The sequence below is a fragment of the Perissodus microlepis genome, chromosome 15, assembly GCF_051167445.1.
Source record: "Perissodus microlepis isolate ML-2025 ecotype Zambia chromosome 15, ASM5116744v1, whole genome shotgun sequence".
Classification (NCBI taxonomy): domain Eukaryota; kingdom Metazoa; phylum Chordata; class Actinopteri; order Cichliformes; family Cichlidae; genus Perissodus; species Perissodus microlepis.
In genome coordinates, this window is record NC_140475.1 from 19,772,435 (window position 1) to 19,789,131 (window position 16,697).

Here is a 16,697-nt window from a genome sequence, read left to right on the forward strand (position 1 = left end):
TAAATCAAAATATAAGATTCACTCAAATTGCATGTATGAATTTGAATAAAGACTGTTAAACTTTATGTACATTTTGATGATAAAACTTTAGCATTTTCACCAATATTTTTTTCACCTTTGAGAGTTATCAGGAAAGGTGGAAGAGAACAGGGGAAGGGCAAAATTCTCAGCTTGCAGCATAGTGGTCACCTCCTTAACCTGGAGAGTTATACTGGTGTAAGTACAAAGTATTTAATGTACTACTTTCTGTAAACACAGCACAGAGCTGCACATGAACCTGAAAATCAATGCTGGAGCAAACGCCAACTTCAGATCCGACTCATCTCTTTGCCATGATGACTGCTTGAGAATCCTGACATGTACCAATCTGCAGATCTATCTCACACTCCAGCTTTCCATCACTTGTGACTGCCAGATCCCATGACGCTTGAACTCTCTTGCCTTGGTGCAGCTTTCTGTAGGAGACCCAATGTTTTCTACCTGCCCTTCCCAAACCATGTTTTCTTGAAAACGCCCCGGCGAGATATATGACACATCAGGGATTTTGCACAGTGCGTGTACGGCATCTGGATTTAGGAGGCCTAATAGTTTCCAGAAAGCATCAGTGCTCACCCTCCTCCAGTCACTCTGTGCGGTGTGGCTAAATACACGCTGTATGTCTGCACATTCACCCTGACACATGCGACACATTAATCACATGTAATCAACAGTCGGGTCTCCCCTCTGTCAGCACTGTGGAAGCGTCTGCCCGCTGCCCTCGGTGTGAGCGCGCCTCGACGCTCCGCGCGCACGAGCAGCCCTGTTTGTTTGTGTTGAGCGATTGGAAATGGCGGAGAGCAGAGACCAAAGCGATAACTCGGGCTAGCAAAAGCAAGTGCGCCGTCATTGAAACGCATAAACCTTTCGCAAGTGGTTCTCGGAGTTACTTACGGTTTGCTGCTGCCGACGGGACACAAGTCGCACGCGAGGTGAGCGGATTTTCGGAGCGAGGTTTGGATTTAGCGGAGCTACTTAGCTGGCTAAGCTAACCGTGCTAGCAACCTGGCGTTAGCTGGCTCCGAGTGGTGTGTGTGTGATTTTAAGCACGCAGGCTTGTTTGTCAACATAAGCTGACGTTAAATTGATAGCGAGCCAGCTAACATACAACTCCCCCGGTCACCCATCTTAACCTGAGTGTGTTTATAACATGGTGGCCACAGTTGAGCGCAGATTTATCTGTGCAAAGTGAGAGTGGATAAAAAGTCAGACATCTGACCATCCTGGTCGCCAGCAAGCTGCAAGTTAAGCTGGTCAGCCAAGTTAGCTAACTGGCTTGCTTTGCACACAATCTAAACTGACTCTTTTGTTTGCCTGGGAATTAATCAGCCAGCGTGAAGCAAGGTCTCAGTGTTTGCAAGCTGAACGGGCGGCTGAACAGGTAAGCATCGCCGTGAATGCATGACATGTCATCCCTACAAACCCTGACTCAAGTGGCTGCAGCAGCGCAGGGAGTGCTCAGGGCCTCCAAACTTGCCTGACTCATTTTTGGTTTTTCCACATAACGTTACTAAATTTCACAGACACCATCTTCTCCAGCGGGATTTATAACGTGCAAGGCTCCGCGGAGCTTTTTCTTTCACTCCTTTTCCCCTCCTCCTCCTCCTTCACTCCCCCGCCACCTGCAAAGAAACGAGATCAGGCAGGTCTTATGTAATATGGTAGAGCCGGCCTCAAGGTGTCGCTATGGTTCATTCAGGCCGGATTCACAAATCAGCGTGGCTTACAGGCTTTGATGGTGGGCGTGTCCGACATTTGGCGGTATCCATTGTCATAGCAGCAGCACTTAGCCAGGCTAGCTGCATGTTAGCATAGACAATATAAACATGTCTGCCTGTCACGGCAGGTCCTGAAATAGTCACAGCCCTTTAATCTACTGATTTTTGTTTCTGGCTATGAACTTTCCTTGGACTCGTGTCACGTCAGTGCACACGAAATCCACGTTTTCCAGAGGGAATAAGTCCAATATGGAGGCTATAGGAAGAGGGTTGGTGGTGGAGTCGATCATTTTTGCCTTATACTTGATCTCTGTTTACACATTTGCTTTGCAAACAGAGGTTGGTGGTTGAATTCCAGCTGTGGACACAAATGGATTGTGTCAGGAAAAGCAGCCTGTTTAAAGTTGTGCCAAATGAAATGTGGTACTGTGAACTACCCTGTTAGGTAAACTATAATAATTTTCAATTATAACACAGCTATTGCTCTGTTTTCAGGGCTGAGAGTGGAAGGTATATGTGCTGCAGACATGAGCAAATGTGCAAATTTGTGTGACTGAACATGAGGAAACTTTTTCTCACTATTTAGCTTGCATTCTTTCCGATGACCAACAGGGGATGACTTCTTTTCTTGTCTGTCATATATCTGCATGTCCTCCTTCTGTACATCTATGAATCTTCTCTTTGCTCTTGTCCAAAACTCTGTCTACACTGTGGTAGAACAGTTTGCTTCCGTTTTACCTGGTCTACTGCATGCACAATATTCCTACTTTCCTGCTATCCATCATATCAGCCAAGTCTCACCCTTTAAGTGTAAGGACTGTGACTGATACAGCCCCTACTCTTACTTCCACACTCCTGCTTTTCCTTCTCTCTCGCTGCCTCCTAACATGCCTTCCCCCTCTGTCCTCCCTTTGTTTTTAGCCAACAGCAGCACAGTTTTCACTGGCATTGTGTTGGCCAACAGCACCGGAGGTGGTTGTTGTTAACCCTGGGACTCAACCGATCCGTCATGACAGTCTTATTCTTGATGGTCCATGTGTTTAATTGAGAAATAATTTTACACCAGAGGCTTTTCCTGATATATTCCTCCTCATTAATCTGGCCTTGGGACCAGCAGTAGGAGTACACTGGCTTGTGCCAGTGTCAGGTTTCAAGGTTTCAACAGGGGAGTGACTGGTTTCCAAATGACTTATAAATGTTAATGTTTATATAGAAGTTTAAATGCCTTGAGTTCCCTTGCTCTGTGACCTCAGTAAGCACTTTACTGGTAAATTTCCTTGGTTCAGTTGCTTGTTTCATATTGACTAAAAGAAGTTAATTTTATACTTTATAGTCAAATAAAGAGTCAGAAAATAGGATTGTATTCTCAGTGGCGAGTGCATCACAGTCGTTAACCCTTGCTGTTCATGTCAGGTTTCAAAACATCAACGTGTCGACATGCCATTCATCATAGGATTTCACTACCCTGTGGATGGTCCCATATTTATACTTTCAATGCTTGTTATGCTTATTTCTATGCTTGATCGACTTCTCATTCATTTTGATTGCCTGAAATGTGCCAGTACTTGAAAAGTTTAACTAAGTGAGCACTGAAGCCTGAGTGGTTCTACTTTGTTTACCTGTAACTTGTGCCTTGAATCTTGTGCAGAACCTCAAAGTGTCTATAATGTCGGTTATAGCTGTGTGGTGTCATCAGGTCCAGTTTCAAAAATGTGTGTAACAGCCAGTAATTTAGGTTACTCTTGCATGTATTTGTGTTGTAGTTGGTCCTTTGTGTTAAACCAAGTGTTTAAGTCAAAAGACTAGCAGTGAAAACTGTTCTCTTCAGCTGTTTGATGTGCTTTTCATATGTAGTTTTAAATCACTGATGTTGTTCTTCCCCTTCATTGTAAACTCCGTCAACTTTTTCGCCAGTCAGCGTCTTACCTGTGCATATTGTTACAACATGCAAATAGACATGCACTATAATTCCACTTCAGAGTACAGCTTAACCCAATATTATGTGGCACAAGGCTGAGAACTTAAACTCTTTGGAGTTCGGTTTCATGTGGAGCTCTTGTGAGATCATGAGGATGAATAGGGTCCTATGGAGCTGTAGCCCAAAAAATGTAAATTTAATGAAGCAAACATTTTTTTGTGAAATACTTTTCTTAAATACTAGGGATGTCACAACACCATGAGCTGCTTTACGGCATCCAGTATTTTGGTTTCAGACATGAAGTGAGAAGCAGAGAATTTCCCCTTCAACCAGCTGCTTTCTATACGCACATGGTCTGTTGTAGTTTAACTGCCTTTAATTAATTCTGGCTTTTAGTTATTGTTTGGAAAGTGGTGCCATTGAAGGAGTGTGTCCTGTCGTAAATCCTTAACTGACCAGTCATCATGCATATAATCAATTCTAGTGTTTTTTGGGAAAAAACAAAGGTCATAAGTGTTGTTTTATTTTGGTTTGGACACATTATCAATACTCTGTGGGGGTGTTTTTTTTCTAGAAGCACGTGTAAATGATTAGTTTACCTATTTAGCTCCTTATACTCCTTGCAAGAGGACCCTGCTGTGCCTCCAGCTGAACTGAAGCCAGTTTCTGTACTTATTAATTAATGGGATTGGAATGATAATGGGAATGGCACTTCTCGCTTGTCCTCTCCATAAGGCTGTTTGAAACATTGGAAAATGCTTAGGGATAGTGGATGGTAATTTTGCATGCTGCTCATACAGACAAAGCACATATTAGGCTTCAGTTTAACAGAATAGACTAAATTCACCATATTTGTCCTTTTTTTGTTGTTTTTTGGGTTTTTTTTGTTGAATGGTTGTGCCTTTAGTACCATTGTGAACAGAGGTGCGCATTTGGAAACTGAATTGGCAGTCTTTGACTTCCATACACTTGACTACAAAGCAAAGACATTTCAGCTAAAAATATAGATTTTAAGTAGCTTCAAACATAATATGCTTAATGGGGGGAAATACTGCCAAGTTGATATATTCTACGAGGGGTCAGCTGTACGTTGAACTCTAATTCAAACTGATCCTTGGGATGCTGCAGGTTTGTCTTCATGGGCACAGCTTCACACTTGCTTGAAATTTAATTATGATCAAAATACAAACAGTTAATTATTGTGATGTATTTCCACTAAACTTGTTCCCAGAATTGTCTCTGATTATTCCAATTTTCACCAAAGTTTCACGCATTTCCAGGCATTCACAGTTTCACACGGGGAGCTGTGATATGATGCTGCATTTATATCGTGTTTAATCTGTTTGGATGTTGTTAACACCCCTAGTAAAAAACTGAAGGCAGCTTGTTTGATAGTTATTTATTTTCAAATGGATATTCTTACGGTGAATAAACCTTAAGGCTAAGCTGATGTTGCTGATCATTTACTGATTACCTTAAATATTAGGATTACAATAGGCTGCTCATAAATTCTATTTGAACTTTATTAATACTTTGAAATTTGACCTTTTATTGCAATGGTAACTGACAAATGGTGTTTAAACAGCCATCTAAATTGTGCCTTAAGAGTTCTGTCTTTGATATGTAAACAGAAGTCTGTGATAAGAGGGCTGAATTGGGCTTTGCTCCTTGTGTGTAAATCTGTTTTACATGCAGGGGAGGCAATGGATATTTCCCAAGATCCCAAGTTAACAAGTTAAAGTTTTCCAGTTGACTGTGTTCAGACACAAAATGCAAGAAAATGCAAAGCAGCTGCGGTGACTCAACGGCTTATTATGCATAGGCTTTAAGAATTAAGCTGTTTTTTTTCTTGTAGCCTGAGATCTTATGCTTACCAAGGTGTATTTGTCAGATTACTTTTCTCCAAATCCTAAAATAATATCTTTGTAAGCTTTTGCAGGTATTTTTAGGGGAAAAAAAAATCTCCTTTATCGTGTTAAATTATTTGATTTTTCTTATCATGCATGGAGCAATTGACTGCTTTGTTTTTGCTTGAGTGTGCTCAGTGATAGCTGCTAATCTGTTTGTGTAGTACGTGTAGTATTGCTGCTGCAGACTTTGTCTTGTTCTAAGTGAAAGCATTGTAACTGGGCTTCATTTGACCGAGATGTAGCCCAGATAAGTATACAGAGTTCAGCGTAGGCCTCGGTTATTCAGCTCGAGGTCTGTGAGTGTGGCACCAGCATGGCAGCACATTAAGCCCAACAAGATTGTCAAAACAAAACGAGACTGGAAGTAGCGAATTTCACTATTATTGTTTTGCAGCATTTAAGAAAAACAAACAAAAAACATCAAAACAAATATTTAAATAATGGATAGACTTTGTTTACAGCTTAGAGGCAGAGAAAAGATATAGATAATAACCACTGTTTTTCCTGGTTTAAAGAGAACCTCTTTTTGGTGACATATAAGCTCAGTTGGTCATACAGTAAACGTACAGTAAAGGCAATCGATGAGAGTTACTTGCTTAACAGAAGTCTATGGATTTTCCTGCCCATTAGATAAACAGCCCAGTCATCCACACCTTTATAGGGGACATGAAACGATATACATATAAAGGCTAATTTACACCATTGAGCTCTGCTCTTAAAAACTGAAAGAGATGTAACTCTGTCTGTGAAGAGGGATTTCGCGCCATCTTCTGTCAGTATGGAACATGGAACATGTGTCATGTGCTTGGTTGGTTGCAGCTAATAGACTTAGATTAGTTTATTATAGCTACCTAGAGACAGCATTGATACTGAAGAGGAAAATAACGACACTAAAATTAAAAATCAGTTTAAGGGGATCGCATTTGTGCTGCCCCAGACTGCAACAATGAGTTTTATGTTAAGTACTCGAGGATATACTGTCCACTGTTCTGTCTGTCTCTGTAGCAGTAAGTGGCTGTTTGGCTAGCTGCATTTAAATGGGAAAATCTAGCTATGTTGGGGTTTTTAAAGCATTTAATATGAACGGTTTGGAGGAGAGCCTGTTTGAGCCAGGTGACATGCTTCTCTCAAAACATGGCATCAGGTCAGATGTTAAAATACAAAGTACAAATGCCCTGAAGTCTGTAAGATGTGGTAGTTCATAAGAGAAAATGTTTGTTTGCAGTTTTGAGCTATTTGACTGGAGATTTATTATCATAATACTGCAATTTGTTGACTTTTGTGAGGGTTGCTTTGTTTTACTTTCAGAGTGTCAGGGGTCAGGTTGAAATGGTCCATGGGGGCGTATTTTGCCTATGTGTTCATGAGTGCATGTGTTTATTGATACTGGGATGCCTGTGAGTCATGCAGTTGTATTGTATTACCTGGTCTGAACTTCTTAAATCTGGTCTACACATACACTCCATATTCTGTTAATTAAAAACAAACTGAAACTAATAAACACATGCATAGGGCTGGGCTATATCATACCGTTCACGGTAATACCGGTGTAATATTGGGCAACGATAAGAAAATGAAATATCGCGATAGAATATGGGTAAAACGCGCATGCGCAGTGCCTTTGTTTACATACACACATGGCGGCGATGCAGAATGAGAAGAGCGAAAGCGGATCGTTGAATGAAACAGATGAACCAGAAGTGGTTTGTAAAAATGCTGCAACTTCAGTGGTGTGGAACTGGTTTAGCTTTCGTCCGTCAGATACACAACAAAGCACTATTTTTGGTAGCGCATGCTAGCGGTCCGTCGTTATTACCATGTTTTTTGGAAAATACGGCATACTTAAAATCAATCCTTTGATTTTTCTGAAAATCGACAGTGCCCCTTATAATCCCGTGTGCCTTATGTATGAATTCTGGTTGTGTTTACTGACCTCAAAACGATTTTATGTCGTACGCGCCGCTCGAAAATCTGTCAAATGTTTTAGTACAACTTTGCTAAGCTATGAAGCCGCACCGCTTGAAGGATTGTTGGAGCATTACGGCTACCGTAGTCAGGAGCCTCGCGGAGTGATACAAACTGTGCTTCAACATAATATTACCGTATTGTGTGTGTATAACCTCTTTTTAAGTTTTGTGGATATTATACATGGTTATGCTGAGGATATGTCGGCCAATTTCCACTGGAAATGCCTTTTGGTTAAACCTTCAGCAAGGAGTTTACATTTGCACTGTTAATTTTTTATATAACTTTAATGCACATAAAAAAAGCTGCTTGTTTAAGTGAAAATACATTGATGTTTTTTTTTTCTTTTTGCACTAATAAAGTTGAGGAGTTGTAAAGTATTTTGTCTAGTGTCAATTATATCGTCAGTTTAGAGCTGGGCAATATAAGATTTTTTCATATCACGATATGTTTTTTTCATTTCAGGCGATAACGATATATATCACGATATAAGCCAAATAACTATATTTGTAAGATTTAAATGTGCCCTTGCTCACAAGTAAAATGTGAAATAATCAGCAGCTTGTTTTGATTTAAATATTTATTTCCCATAATAAGTTCAACAGGGTAGATATACTTAAGGAACATGAGACTTTTTCAGATAAATAAAGGCAAATATTGCAAACTACACAAAAGGCAGCCACTAAAGCGTTTAAGTTTCAAAATAGAACAAACAAAACAGGCTACTAAATTGTCAATTCCACTTAAAAACAAAATATTAATTCTAAAAATAAATCTTAGTTTGTTTTACAGAAGAACAGACAAAATTGACTAACTTTTGTCAATATCAAATAAACTGAGAACTAAAAGGAAATTCTCAATCTCTCCTTGTTGTATAGTTTAGCTTTTCAAACAGTTTTAACAGTTACTTTAGTCTGACAAAAGCCGAATGACGAATTAGCACTTTCAGGCAGAGATTGAGCATGCACCGGTTTATTGTATTTCCAGACTTGCTTTCGGCACAATTTACAGTGTGCGCTACTCTGTTTTTTGTCAGACAGAAATAGCCGAAATACCTTCACACTACGGAACTTCTATGGCTCTTCTGTTTGACAATCTCTCCGGCATTGGAACCATCATCTGTTTTCTCTTCGGTAACCTTCGGTCACGCTCTCGGTTGATTTTTCTGTAGTCGGCACACTCATTTCCTCCATTATCCGGGCGGCACGGCGGCTGGCTGCTTCCCAAACAAATACACATGTGCGGCTTGGCACTTGTGCTGTACGTAACAAGTCACGTGACGTGACGCTGCGGCTGTGATTGGTTCGGCTCTGCGCTACTTAATTTGGATTGGCTGTTCTTCTTTTTTTTTTTTTAAGAGGACAAGAGCGGTGAGGCCTATCGCAATAGTTACATTTTTCTATCGAGAAAAAGTTATTTCGCAATACATATTGTTATCGTTCTATCGCCTAGCTCTACGTCAGTTATATCGTTATCGCAAAATTTCAAATGTATATCGTGATAAATATTTTTGGTCATATCGCCCTGCTCTACACATGCACTGAGAGTAGAAAACTCATCCAAAGAAGCGAACTGGAACTCAGCTGAAAAGAATACATGAAAACTAAATAAAACATGGACAAACACAATTATTAGATCTCTGCCGTGCGGTGATATACCAAAGCTCAGTAATTACATTTGAAAGAGAGAGTTAATGTAAACTGTAGATGTGTAAGCAGCTGATTTTACAAGAGGATAATCATATGCATTTAATACCGTTTTTCTGTCCAGTTCCATTATTACGTTATGGCACAAGCAATGAAGCCTACCTAAGGATGAGCTACGTTTGAGGCATATTGTTGGGAGTGGGATCCCTCCTCCTCCTCCTCCACACTCAGCTCTGCGTCTGTATGGAGAACAAGCAGCCATTTTAGCACTCAGCAGTGCTGCAGCCTGCCTGCCACTGTCACAGCTTTCTTCCTCTAATTAATGCTGTTTGTTTTGAAGCCCCCAGGATACCTGCAGCCAACCTGAGAAAATGCCACAGTGTGCTTTCACTTTGGGTCACATAGAAAAAGATGCCTGATGATGATTGGGCTCTGTTGAGAGAGATCAGTGAGGGTCACCTGACTGCCACACTGATCTTATGGCTCAGCGTGTACATTAGTCAGGGTTTAGTGGTGTCATAAAGCTGCAGATTGGAACAGAAGTCTCTGACTGAATCTTGTTTGTGCATTTCCATAAAATTTGCACATAAACCATATTTAGCTGCTTTGATGTATAATGTGTAGTTTAATGGATGATTCAGTTCAGTCTTCTTTACTTTGTCTGTCTTTGTGTTTAACATAAAATCAGACAGAGAGTACTGACATTTAATTAGGTACACTCCTGTTCCTATTCAGTATGGATGCCTCGGCTTTGAGTACCTGTCAGAGTGTCAATCTGATACCAGTGTTTAGTTAATAAACTGTATTCCTCGCTGTCAGGAAGAGACTTGGGCGAACTGGGAAAACTTTCCTAACTTTGATAAATAAAAGTGAGAATTAATTACAAACAAAAATATTAATTTACTGAACCTATGTTAAGTAGTAGAGTAAATTTCATGTTTTCCATTCGTCCATTTCCTTTTCTGTAAGCTGTCATGGTGCAAGGGGCAGGGTACACGCTAAACAGGTCACCAATCTGGACTAATACACAGACAGACAACCACGCCAGTGGCTAATTTAGAATCACCAACTAACCTAACCCCATGCATGTCTTTGAACTGTGGGAGGAAGCCAGAGTACTCAGAGAGAACCCACACAGTCACTGGGGAGAACATGCAAACTCCCTTAAACTGAAAGGCTTCAGGCTGGGTTAAAACCCAGGACCTTCTTGCTATGAGGCACCCGGACATCTTTTAGTAAAGCAAAACTAAGTATTGTAGTTTTTCTACATAGTAGCCACACAGTTGCTGAATTTTAAAATGTATTTTTAAAGTACAGCAAATGTCTGTAGGTGCATGCAGCAGTTAAGACAGACCCAGGTGGTAGTGGGCTGCTGGATTTTAGTGAAGGTGTTCATGTCTTCCTGAGGAGGCATTGTAATAACGTCCTCTGTCTAGCACCATCATTGAATTGCATTTTTTAATTTAACTGTAGTGGCATTCCCATCAACCACTGTGCTTTGTGGTTAGTGCTAATTACCAAATGGCAACACACCCATAACATACATGATAATTTAATAACACGATATTAAACCAGCTTGCCACTGTAGCTGCCAACATCAATTATTTCTGACAGCATTTTCATTGTGAGAATGGGATGTTTGCATTTCATCAAAGTACGACTGTGCTTTCACAGAACCCCAAAAGCTTTATATAGACTCCTGGTCAAAGTAGAGCAATTTAAAAGTAACCAGTAAAATCTTGCTGTAGATTGTACTGGTTACTTTTCTGTAACCAGTTTATCTTTTTACTGTGTGACTTAGTGCGGTGACTAAACAAGTCATCACAGAAGTACACTGTAGCGAATGGGAGGCCAGTGTAGTTCTGTGATGACTTGTTTAGTCACCGCACTAAGTCACACAGTTAAAAGATAAACTTGGAAGTCACTGCTACTACAGGGTATCTTTAAACCCTTTATCTCCTTCATATCCCCGACCAATTTAGAGTCACAGATTAACCCAACTTTTATGTTTTTGGACTATGAGAGGACGCCAGAATACACGGAAACCCACGCATACACAGAAAGACCCTAACTGACCAGGAAGCTTGCGAGTCTTCAGCGATAAACAGCACACTACCGATGCAATTGAATCATTACAGGCTTTTGCGTTCATTTTTGCTACAAAGCTTGCTTTTTTTTGTTTGTTTCAAATCAAGCACATCCTTTTTTCTTTACAGGGATTAGATTTCCTCCAGAGAGCTCTCACTCAACAAGATGGGCTGGTACTTATAATATACTTTTGAGCCATTTGAGCACACAAAGCGCTTTCTTACTACAAGCATCATTCACTCCTTCATACAAGTGCTCTTTTTCCTCCTCCGCCGTAAAAGGCTGATGGCAGGTGAGTGGGCGGCGTGGACACAAGAACAAGGCAACATAGGAGTTTGAAATTGACACCATAGGTGTATTTACTAAAATTCTTGTGAGTTTGACTCTCAGTGACCTTGACTTCAAGGTTATTGGTCAAGTTTTATGAAATTCTTGTGAATCCCATAGCCCGAGAATGTTGTGATGTACGATTTTCAAATTGATAATGTATTTGTGTCTACTAGGAGGCTGAGGGCTAGCACAGGAGGCGGCCAGTATATTGTTCTATGCTTAAGCACTTTCAGCTTAATATTCACGAACTAACTCCAATAAATGCATCAGGATTAACTGGTTGTTTGAAATAGTTTTTTTGAGCTTTAACCTGAGATTCTGGCATTTCTGTCAAAATATATTTATATTTAAAAATCGATTCAGGATTTTAATGAATCGATATTGCTCTATTCAAGCTAAAATCGATTTTAGTCTGAAAATCGATTACCAAAACTCTCCCCTATAGGGTACTAATGCTTGTTTCTGTTCTTCTACATCACAGACGTTAAACCAGCTTTAGATTGTGACTTGGAGTGGCTACAACTTTGATCAGGTTGCTTAAATGTTTTTCATCTCTGAAAATTGTAAATATTTATGAAGCTATGAGTGCTCAAAATTGACAGGGAAACAAAACAAATCTGAACAACTTTGTGTACTTTAATGACCTGCAACTAAAAAGAAAAAAATGGGATACTTGGGGGTCAGAACTTTTTTTTTTTCCCATAAGATTTATAACTTCAGTTTATGTTGAATAACCCTCATCCCAAAACATAACTGCATGACATTAAACTCTTCTCCCTGCGGCCAGTTGCAGTAAAAAAAACGATTATAGCACTTCAGTTCTTTCTCAGTTCTTGCTTTTGTGTGCTTAAGAAATGTATACATATCCATTTGATATGAGAAAGCAGCAGTGGATAAAAAGGTATTATGTTGTTGGCAGAGTTCCAGTTCGCATCTTGAGGTTTCTTGTTTATTTATTTCAGGTACTGTATTGTTGGCGTTAATCGCTTACTGAGGTGTGACATCTACATTTCCAGTCAAGTTTCAGCATGCAGTATGAGAGCCTTGGTTTACATACTCCATGCAGGTTGTTGTTATTACACAACAGAGCTTGTGGATAAAATAAACTTCTTTTCAGAGCACGTTTCAGATCATCTATCAAATTATGCAATGGGACGTGCAGGAGATTTCGTTTCTGCAAAACTGCAACAGATGGGCTGTTGGTGTAGTCTGTGGTTTGTCCCTGAAGTCTGGAGCTCTGAGTCATTGTGAGGCGGCAACACACACACAGGCACAAACCTACGTACATACATACATACATACATACATGCGTACTGTATTCAGCTGCTGCTGTGGCTAAAACAGAAAGCAATGGCCTACATTCTCACCTGAGGGGGGGGGGGGAAAGGCTTGAGCAGCAGACAGTGAGAATTTGAGGGGTGGGAGGGAATGAAGGAGAAAGGATCCGAGCACATACAGGAAGAAATTAATAGTGTAGGTGAGAAAATAGAGTGACGAGAGTAGCAGTGGCGAGCAAGTTAACAGTCGAGCCCTAATGGCCCAGTTTTTCTGAACAAGGTCAGGCTACAATAAAAAGAGTCACCCAACAGTTTTTACCTTGTGGATTGATTTGAGTGGATCCGAGTTGGTGTTTTCTGATGACAACTGTTTGAGTGGCAATGCTGGAAACAGAGAAAGTGAGCAGCTTTTTTTCTCAGGTACGTTAGCGTGTCTGGAGGACACTGTTGGTAATCCACCTAACAGTTGCGGGTTTCTCACCTTAGATGTGAAGCAAACAGTGTGTAATGAACATATGGGTGTTTAAACACCTCTTGTGAAGTGAAGCATAAGGGTGTCCGTGTGCCTGGGTTTTAAATGGCCTTGTTTTGAGAGACTGCCAAACGTTTTTAATCAAGAAGTTCACTTGGTAATTTAAGTTAGGACTTAGGTTTGCCTCAAGGCTGAGAAATTTTTTAACCCTTTTTGCGAGTAAAATGACCAAAGTGGGGCTCTACTTGTGCTTAGCAAACTTATACTGTTTAGAATAGATAATAAAAATAGTTAATAGATAATGCAACAAGATTTTCATGCCATATGCTGCGGGTTTAGAAGGGATCTATTCATCTATTGTTCATCTACAAAGAAATCCGGACCAGCGAGGTTAGTGTTAGACAGTCTGTTCGATTGGCGTCCTCTTATGTGATTGTAAATGAACAGTACCTTTGCAGCTTTAACATGCACCCACCATTGGAGCGCTTTCCACTCTTCATAACATTTTCTGTTTATGTGCGCTAAACAGAAAACTCTGTGGTGCAGGTACTAACTGTTGTGCTGCAGCTTCAGCTTTTTGCCCACTTTATGACTAAAGTGACTGGCACTGTTCACTTTTCTATTGCTTTGATTACTTCTCTCACTCACTTCCCACAACAAACCAACTAAGTCAGACTGAGTGACTCACAAACGGATGTAAGGCTACAGTTGCTTTTTTTGAGTGAAGCACTTCAGACTAATTGTGGGAAACTGTTGTGGATTTTTTTTTTGTTACTGTTGAGCAATTTAAAAAAAGTTTTTATTAGTATTATTATTATTTTTCGTCTGCACCTTTCTATTTCTGATCTACTGATACCTGCTATGTATAAAATGCTCCACCGCGTCCTCACAGGTGAGTCTGCAGTTTGTGGCTGACCAGCAGTTTGCTGCTTTAGTTTAGCTTCATGATGTTTACTGTACAAACCGATGACTGCAAGTGTTGTTTGTTTGTTTGTACTAATTAGGGAAGTCATTTTAAAAACTGTTTACATCATTAGTGACGGCATTTAAGGTTAATAAAATGAACTGTAGTGGGGCATGCTCATTGATGTCATGTTGATCGTGGGTCTTTGTTTCAGTGTCAGGAAGCTTGGAGCTGATTTTTACATAATTAGATAATCAAAGAATTTACAAGTAATATTATTTTCCAACTAATATTACAAGTGGAAAATGATTCAGTCTGTATTCAAGCTTATTGAGCTCTTTGTCACACATTTATCCAACTTTAAAATTATGTGACGCCATTATGTGATATCATCCATTGATACTGATGGATGTCATCTTCTTCAGGAAAAAACCTATGTGGCAAGGTGAAAGAGCACAGGAGTTCAGAACAGCTTGGAGTAAACTAGGGGCAGTATTAACTGGTGTGAAAAAGCGTCTTTGATTAATCATCCTGGGAAACTTCAGTACTCGAGAGTTCAAGAGTCACAAGAAAAAAAAAAAAATTATTGTATAGCAGTGTGTCGTTTGCATGAATGTCTAGACTGTGGCAGTTAACAAAGGTGAACAAAGAACTAAGAGAAAAGGAAGTCCGCTTGTTTTGTGTTGTTGTGCAATGCGGGTATTTGGTGCTAGTTTGAGGTCTACAGATATTTTATGCCACAGGTGTTTCCACACTGTTCTTCAGTTTTTGTTTTTAAGTAAACGTTGTGGTCCTTATAGAGTAATTCAGCTTAAAGTGTTGTAAATGTAAGTCGTTTTTTGTGTTGTTTTTTTTTTTTATTTCATTTTGGTTTAGGAATGACACACAAGAAGTTCATGATAGGTTTTCACAAAACAAACACAACACTTCCTGTCACATAGATGTGCCAGTTTCAATAAACACATTTGGTGTGTTGACAAATCTGAAACCATGACAAAAACTGAAACACTGAAGCACACAAGGTAGTTTTTTTTTTTTTTTTTTTTTTTAAATCATTATAATGTCTTTTCGCGTCTACTTTTAGTTTTGATTTGATTTAATTTTTTATAACAATGCTTTTAACATTATACTTTTCACTAAATGAACATAATTTAACCAAGTATTCCCTGCACCAGCTCCACATAGTACCAGAAAATGGGAGGCAGGTATCATGGATGTTTGGTCTTGGATTTAAAATTGGATGTCAGGATTTGTCCAATAATTATTATTCAAAATAAAGGCTCTACAAATCTATAATGTTAAAGCACCAGATTTAGCTGTTTAGGCTGAAAAAAATCAGACGAAATGTACAAGAACTCATAAATACTTAAAACCCTGTAGAATTAAAGAAATAAAATTTCAGTATGGTAAATAAAACACAGTATACATTGGCAGACAGGCTGTACGTATTAAAGGAGGATTCCTGCCATATTGTTAATGTATAAAATTGAAATAACAAAAACTTTGTTTTATTATAAATTTTGGTTTGCAGTGTGACATGTTGCAAGACAGCTACAGTTTTCAGTTATTTGCTAAACGTGTTGCAGATTTGTCATATTTGGCACTTTAAAGTTATCCATGACCTTAGACTGTATCCAGATGTTTGACTTTATTAACATCTTTTTAATGCAGTTATAACTTGTAAGCCTTGCATGTGGCTACAGTAACCCGTGTCAGTGCTGGATTAAACTTCCTTGTCTGGGAAAAAATCTTCTATAATTAATGTGTTGCATAACAAAAACTGTAGGATTACCGTTTCTTATGTCATGATTACCATGGAAACAGTTTCAGCCTTGACGCATATGGGTCAGCCGTAATAAAATTAAAATTTCAAGTTTTCCCCTGACACACATGCTGCTGTTTCCTTGTTTTTGCCTTTTGTTTTTCAGATGCATATTATTTTACTGTTACACTCTTCCCTTATTTTCCTTACACCAATCTGGTTTAAGGTTTGCTTTCCCAACCCACTTGCTCGCTGTTGTGGAGGTCTTTGATGTCAGTCAGCCGCTACTCTAAAAAGGACCTCTGTCTGATGTCCTTTAACCCTCGGATGCATGAGTGACTGGAGCCTGCACTCTTCCATAAGTGGGTCGAAAACCACCCGTGTTAAAATCGATTTGTTTTTATCCCACTTTTGTCATTTTGGTCAAGAATGATTTAATGTTTGAAACATTTTGTATTTTTCACTTTTGTAAGATTTTTAAAACAACAATTATACAGACAATTCCTCTTTCATTTTTTTTTGGCTTGCTCCCCCTTACATACAGTACATGCACATAGGTGTGACAAACCACCTGTTTCTGACTGTAGTTGCTACACAGAGGTTTTTTTGCATTCCCCACACCGGCTGCTGACTTTACGATCTTCATTAGTTGGATCTGAAGTCTTGCCGTC

General features: G+C 39.5%; 1 protein-coding gene across 4 annotated transcripts in view; it reads left to right on the top strand.

The window, feature by feature from the left end:
• The first annotated feature begins 492 nt into the window (after positions 1-492).
• Positions 493-16,697, top strand: part of ncoa1 (nuclear receptor coactivator 1) — a 95,488-nt gene continuing 79,283 nt past the window's right edge. For 2 of the 4 annotated variants that reach the window (XM_084953815.1, XM_084953818.1), the window contains exon 1: positions 493-1,417. The gene's annotated coding sequence lies outside the window, so the exon portion shown is untranslated. The remainder of the gene's footprint in view (positions 1,418-16,697) is intronic. The other 2 variants (XM_084953817.1, XM_084953816.1) reach the window with 2 other exon arrangements.